Here is an 8363-nt window from a genome sequence, read left to right on the forward strand (position 1 = left end):
TTAGGGTCTCTGCCTTTATTTTCTGTAGCTTTTTTTCAATTTTCAATTAGATTTTTTTTGTTAGTCACCTTTGTCCAATCCCCCACCCCCACCCCCACCCCCAATTACATGGAAGCCAGGATTACTTTTTTGAGGAAGTTTTTTTTTCTCATTTTACAAACACAACATGTATAGAAACTCTACACAGACCAATATGTTTTTCCGAATACAACTTGTTGTTTTTAAACAGTCCGCACGAGCCAGCGACATACACAATGCATTTTTAAAATCAATAACTGCTCTTCTTTTTTTTGTTTATGTTTTTATACACAAAAGCACAAGTTGGCAGGGAGGGTTGCTTGTTGTGGCTCCCCATTTGCCAGTGATGGTTTTTCCCCATGAGATTTACATTGTTGTACAGAGCGGTCATGAACCTGACTGGTATATACAGAGAAGATGGCAGCCTATCAGGTTACAGGAGAGGGGCGGGGTCAGGGCAGGGGGGCGGGTCAGGGTGCTGCTCTAGGAGGTCATGCACTTGTTACTTTTTCAGTACGGTGAAAGAAACATTGATGACTTGCTCCCTGATGGTGGTGAAAGATGATTTTTGTAGCTTTTATTTTTTTTGCTTCAGCATTCTCTTTCCCTTTTATTAATCTAACCCGGTTCTCTTCATCCATACTCCTGTGCATAACCATTTATGGTGGCTGACAGTAAGAGCCAGTTATCCTAGTGACTATGCTACTCGAAAGCAAACCACATTTTTTGGTTGACATAAAAAAAGACATGGGTGTTAATTTTGTCCATGGCAGATGCTGTCGTCAGAAGCCCCTGTGCATCCAGAGTAGAGACATGAGGGCTGCATGGGACGAGAACAAAGATGGCTTCCTCACTTGACCAGTATTGTTATAAAGCCCTTACTACTATGCATATTAAAGTCCCCTTTATTTCGCCACGGTGCATTTTGTGTGTGCTTTCCTGAGGCAAAAAGTGATTGAATTCAATACAATTACAAACTCCTTTAAAACAAATAACATACACAAGTCATAATTATTCAATTTTGATAAATATTTTTGTTTTCCCTTTTATTTTGTACAATCCGTTATCGCTATAGTATCGAATGTAATGTTATTGTCTCTAATATCTCTATTATGTCATGTCACTGACAGTGGCTTTATCTGTTACTGTAGTGTTGGCAGTGAACCTGTGAGGAGTGCCTTTCCATGCCGGGACACATCATGGTGGAGGTATACCACACCAGCTACATAAGGACAATGTTAATAAGATATATATATATATATATATATTCATTTTATTCCATACACTTCATAGGGATTTCTTCATATGGATGTTTCCACGTTTCAATATTTCTCTACTGTATTCATCTGTATGCGAAAATAATATGTCTGTATTCGATATCTGATAAATGTATATGTATTTGTATATGTATTGAAAATATCTCCACTTTTATACAGTAAACTTATTAACCCGTCATTTGAAACAGAAGTGACTTGACTGAGGTGGGAGTTGGGGAATGTTCACATAATATAACCTTTAACCTTTCACCTTCCTCACCTTCCAAGCAACCAAATAGTCAAATGGAGGGTGTGAAATTGTAGTGGCCTGCTTAGTGAAACAAACCAGTCATCTTGATAGAATAATAGATTATACACTAATGTAACTGTTTTTGAGGGACAAGCTTGATAGTCTCAGAAGACTCCACTCTACACACCTTTTGTCTATTTGAATCAATTCTCATCTCATCCTTCATGTAATTGTTCTTTCTAATAAGGAATAGTTTGTTTGTGGCAGTGTACACACTAGGTGTAACATGTGTAGACATCCCTTTGATCATGACAAACAGGGAATTAAAGAATATCAGTGCTTTGATATATCATATAATATATATGTTCATACAGTATCTATATACTATATAATATAATATACTATACTATCGATTTCATATAATTGGCTTTATTGATTCTCCTGTACATTCTTCGGTAGCTTCATCCTCTTCTATGGAATAACAAGTGACCCAACTGTTAACCAATCACTGTGAACCGTGGCCATTCAATAGAAAAAGGAGGTCTCGACCCCTCAGTAGACACAACCAAGCTTACCCAGAAACCCATGCTTGAAGCAAAAAATGATGACAGAAGTTTATGACACGATGTAGTTAACCCTTTGGCAACGGGGTCCCAATGTTTTCGAAGTGAGGGGACTCAAACATGCCACTAAACAGAAACAACAAAAAAACAAAATCCATTTCATTTCAATTCCTGACATACAAGGTACCGTATATACAAACAGGTCGATCCATTTCTGTACCAGGAATGTGAAAACAAAGCAATTCTACCACCTCAGGCATGACGATCATGGTAATATCCAGTTGTTTCCTTCTGTCTTTCTTTCTTCCTTCCCTTCCTTCTTTCCCCCAAATTCATTGCATAGAACGTTTGAAATGGAAAAAGTTGCTGTCGACCAACCCTTGTGTTTTTTTTAAATTGTCTGATATTTGTTTTGTCATTGAGATAATGAGAAACACACGCATACAGAAACTCACACATACGTACTTTACATACAGACATCAGGAACGTAACGACACAGAAGTGACTTTGAGGTTTTTAGCTGGAGCATGCTTCATCCCAGCAACCACAGAGAGAGAGAGAGAGAGAGACACACAATATACATCAGATTTAAGGGCTGACTCACGTTGGACTCTGTAGCGTTTGAGTACCTGACCAGTCCCACAATGCACTGCGAAGAACAGCAGGAAGAACACTGACCTGAGAGGTTCCTATGACAACTGTCTGTCAGAATCTGGGGTTTGCGTTGTGGTTGCCCCCACGGTCGCCAAAACAAACAGAGGCAGAAGGATTGTGACGGGACCCGCTGTGTCTCCATGGTGGTCCTCACACCCACTTACTCACAGATAACTTAGTTGGACACTGACTTGGTTATGTAACAAGTGACCACTATAGTTGGTCCACCAGAAGAGATTTGAAACAAAACCCAGTAATCCATCAGACAGTCAAATAAAGAGTAAACTAAGCTACTTCAAGTCAGATTCCATGGTGATTTGCACTGGTCTGTATTCAGTGGTTCACTGCTGTCTTGCAGTGCTAGACTCCTATTCTCATTGGCTGATAAGACCTAGCCTTGTCTGGGTGGGCGGTACCAAACTGTGTGTACAGGTGAGCGAGGCCCTGTTGACGAGTGACAGTTGTCCTGTACAATCCAGAGATACATACAGACAGAGGCGACACTCCTCACCCCTAAGATTTAAAATGACACCAGATTGTGCTCTTAACTGTCTCCTTCCACAAACTATTGCTTTTTAATAATCCATAATCATAAATAGATACATGGAGAATGACAATTAACCAAAAAATAAATATGCCATGAAAAAGAAAGAAAATAATTACAAACATAAAGTGAATCCAAAAATATATAACTTAATCTCACAGCCAGTGTTCCGGCTGACATCATTATTACATAAAAAAGTGTGCAATTAATATAAGCATGGTGGGTATCATGGAATAAAAAAATATGTCACTTTACTGTAAATAAATAAAATGTCACTTTAATATAAATAAATACAACCAAAACAAATTATTAAGGCGATGTTGATATCCTGTAAAATAAAATCAGGCAAATACAGAACCAGAACAAAATAAAGTTGTAAAAAAAAAAGAAATAAATAAAGATCTGAGACCCAAACGTTGTGGGGTGGTTTAGAAACACCAGGAACCCAAACGTTGTGGGAATGTTTTCTTAATGGCTTTGCAATGGCTAAAACAAAACAACCCTGGCCACACGTGGCTCTCATGTACAGTAGTAGCAACTGAAACCTTTTCTGAACGCTGATTCCTCCCATCATGTGATCAGATCCAGTGTTGTCTCCTCCTCTCCGTCTTCTTCAGGAGAAATCCTACTGAGCTTCTTTTATTCATCTATTTATTGACTTCTTTGTTTCCCAGTGTCTTTATGGCCTCTGTGATTGAGTTGGGGGTGAACAGTGTAAGGTCTTGGATATAAAGTTCCATGCATTCCAAATTCCACTATACACTTCTTGAACACATCGCAAGAGGAAAACGAATCAAAAAGGAGAAACAAGAGTCAGCATTCAAAAAAAACATCCTGGAATGTTTCCATTCTGGAATGTAAAGATAAAAACATAGCGGACCGTGGGGAACGCTCGGGTCGTCCTAGTCGTCACCGTCAAGTCTTTTTGTCCACCTTCCTTTTTCCTTTCGTTCCCTTAAATTGTCATCATCTCAAAACGAAACAAGAGGTCTTCTTTCGTACCAGAAAAGCCAACGAATCACCTAAAGATGTTCTTTACTTTAGATTTTTATCGGAGATGAGAGGAGAGGATGTTGTTGCTTTTTTTCGTTTTCGTTTTTTCAATCTAAAGCACAGGCTTGTGGAATCAAGGATCCTGCCATGCCACTGAGGTGTGTTCCAGTAGCTATACCCCCCCAGTAGGGGCCACAGTTGCCCCACTTCTATAGTTGGGGTGTATCATGGACGCTACTGTGGCACCCTCCTCCTCCTCCTCCATACAAGCTGGGTAAGAATTCCTCACCCCTTAGCTTATTCGGTGGTGGTCTTAGAGGTGCCCCCCCTAGTGGTGAACAAACAGAATGGGAGAGACCCCACTCTCTCTCTCCCTCCCGGCTGTCGGCCCTCTGTGGTGGGAGCGTGGAGGGGTGAATTCTCAGTGTGAACCACCTGGAGGTTGAAGGGGTCAGGGGTCTGGTTCTTTGGCTGGGATGCAGTGCTGTTACTCAGGATACAGATGGAAGGTGGAGGGGGGGGGCTGGAAGCGATCTGGGGAATACAATAGTAAACACAAGGGGTCAGGCATATGTATTAGTATGAGTTATGCACAAACACAGCATATTCAGGAGGGTCTTGATGACACAATATACTGTACACACTCATTCATGACTTCATGTGTTTGTTTGTTCATTGGTCACATGCAAATCAACATATTTAGCCTTTGCACGACCGCTTGGTTGCACACACCCCTGGTCATTGAACATTCCGTTACCCTTTGCACTACTGCTGTACAAATACTACCATTGCACTTAACATATTTTTGCTCACTGCACATACCTCTTTTTGATATAGCCTCTATTTATACATCTGTACATACCATACTGTACATACTACCTTAACCCTACATAGCTGTACAAAGCTTGCTATCCTCTCCCGTATATACCTCTAACTACCTTACTTGCCATACTGTACCTATCACAATCATTGTCATGTTTGTATATCACTATTTGCACTTCTGGTTGGATGCTAAACACCATTTCGTTCATCTGGTACTTGTACTTTGGAATGACAATAAAGTTGAATCTAATGTAATTAGAATGCATTGAAGTTCTTTCAGTCGACACTAGATGGCGCAGGAGCGACAGAAACGCAGGAGTGAGATGTGCACAGAGCCCTGAGGAGGTTACGCAATCATACTGTACATGACGGTGTATTACATCCTCCTTTATCCCCCCTGTAACGCACTACAATAGCTACAGTAATATTCATTCAACACATGTTTTGATTGATAAGAACCCAAGCTCTAAGAGGGGAGGAAAAGAGGGAGGAGAGGAGGTGAGTCTGGACGTGTCTGTGTGTGTGTGTGTGTATATGTGTGTGTGGTCTCTGCCTGAACCCGTGTTAGTTGTTATTCTGATGGCTGAAACATAAGAGAGTTGACATGATACTCAGGTCCTATTGTTAGCAGCATCATCATCAGGGAGGATGCTGACCCACAGAGGCAGGCTGAGGGATGTACTGTACACGCACATGCACACGCACGCACACACACACACACACACACACACACACACGGCATGGGCCTGTCACTGTGCATTGTCCCTCGAAACCTTTAGACCCTGATGGATACTGTTTCCCTTACTGTATGTAATATGCATCATTCTCTGGCTCTGCTTTGAAATGAATCATTTTCCAGTCGTTAACGAAGGGAAAAATCAACAAAGAGAGTGAACACGTTCCACATGGTGGGGAACAGACATTTCCGGGGGAATGTAATGGTTTCTCACGGCATGTCTACCTTCTCCTAGGGGAGGTTAACAACAGCATATCACACAAGCCTTTTCTTCAAAGCCTGTAAGATGTGATCCCTGAGGAAGGGTGATCCCCCTCATCTCACACCTGATGTCACCAGATAAGAAGCTGTTCTAACAAGCTCCTCGCCACCAGGGGGACGAGAGGGAGTCATCACCGTGGGGGTTGACTTGGCCTCTCTCTCTGTACTGCCCCGCTGTGGCGGAGGGCAACCTTGTCACTTGACAGTGGTCGATTCATAAATACTAGGATGTCATTGTCAAATCAAAATGTGAAACACTCTACAGTCAATCCAAGTCGACATAAATCCAAGCCATTATTATTATTATTGTTCTGAAACCTCTCTGAACATTTGGACAACTTCATAATCCCTGTGTGTGTGTGTGTGTGTGTGTGTGTGTGTGTGTGAATCAAACCAGGCAACTATCATACACTGAAAAGAGACTTGATGTCATGCGACCGATCCACAGACCGTACCGTAGAACCGCGACCAATCAGATCATCAGATCCACATACTTCCCACCTCAAATAAACCAATCAGGGAATTCTCAAACTGACCATCCAGTCTCTCTATGGTCCTTGTGACCGAGGCTACTGAATACGACTGTGTCTGAGAGACATCAGAGAGATGTTGTGGAATAAACAAAGTATTTGTTTTCTGTCTTTCCAGTGTGTTCGCTGTCTGTCTTGATTTCACAGCTCTGGCCTTGGGCTCAGTCAATTACGGTGAAGTAGAGCTCCAACATCGAATCACGTCGCTCGCTTGGCATTTCCAATGCGGCAAAGCAATCAGGCATGACGACGCTCATGTCAAGTCATTATACACAGAGCGATGAGGAAGAGGAGGAGGAGGGAGAGAGTAGAGAATCTACCGTTATTATCGAACAAAGGGATGGATGATCAAAAACACACAGCCTCATATCCATGGATACCATTACCTGCCAGAGAGAGGGGGGGGGGGGGGGGGGTGGTTCAGCTCACAGTGAATACAGTATGACCAGTCCATAGACCCACCCCACCCCCCACCCCCCATCGATCCCTAACCATCCATTATCTAACCCAGTGGCCTGGTTGAGTAAAGGGGTTGTTTGTTTAACAATGTGGAGCATCCTATCGGTATATTGACCTCCAGCTCTAGCGTAGACCTACACCTGAACTCAGCCTACCAGGCATGTGGATAGTCCCTGGGACTCCTCTCTCTCCCTGGTCACCCAGGGCGATAGCCCTCGAGAGCTGCTGTGTCACTGTCTTCCTCCCTCTAGCTCCGTGTCTGCCGACAGGCACTTTCTTATCCGAGGTTTTAATTACAACGACTGTTGTATAGTGAGTTCACTTACTTTGACAAACGGTCTCATTTGTCTTGTAAGTAAGTCACTTTGGGTAATGATACTCCCTGTAACAGTGGCGGGCCGTGTATTTGACACCTAGGTCTTCAGTGACATCCTCCCACAATTAAACGGCCTTCAAATAACCTCACCATGACACTAGGGTTATAGGCCATTGTCATTTGACATGATCACCGCATATTCACAGTAGCATGAACGTTAATGCTGGTGTCATCAAACTGAACAGCAACATAAATATAAACAATTACTAACAATTTAACAACACTGAACATGCAGAACACTTGCATAGGACATTTAAACCGTAACTCTTGAAGCCTGAACACATTGCATGCTGGGAAACATGAAGGCACAATGCTAACTGTGTAGCCCAAAAGAATACACCCAACATGGCAAACTCGAAATCTGATTGGTTAAATTATGACAAACAACATCGTCCCTATTTGCTTCAACAGCAAAGGGGATTCACTCGCAATTCTGAAGGCCTCAAGGTTCGATTTTTCACCACAGCACAGGTGGAAAAGCTGATTGGATAAAAGCTGATGAACTGATGAGAACGAACTCTGTAAAATACTTATGTGACGCAAGCTGAAATGGTAAACCGCTCTCAAACGCGAAAGAATCGAAAATGAAAGTGAAAGTGACTTACTGTCTGGCCTGCCAGAGAAAGCAGTTTAGTTTCTCTGCCATCGTGTGCTCAGGCCTGGGACATGCAGCATCCGTTGATTCCATTCCTTAGTGGCTGAACGAGGGTGAGAGACACGGAGACATTTCAATCAATCCTAAACTGATCAATTATGATCAGATTTGTTTCCCAATTGAATGTATTCATATCACTCAGTCCGCAGAGGGCTACCAAACCAGTTTACACTGGTATAATACCAGTTCTCTGTTTGGAAATAAGTGCAAATAGTTCCCCCCGAGTATGTTTTTTAACAAGAAGAG

This window comes from Nansenia antarctica (genome assembly GCF_963989245.1).
Source record: "Nansenia antarctica genome assembly, chromosome: 6".
NCBI lineage: Eukaryota > Metazoa > Chordata > Actinopteri > Argentiniformes > Microstomatidae > Nansenia > Nansenia antarctica.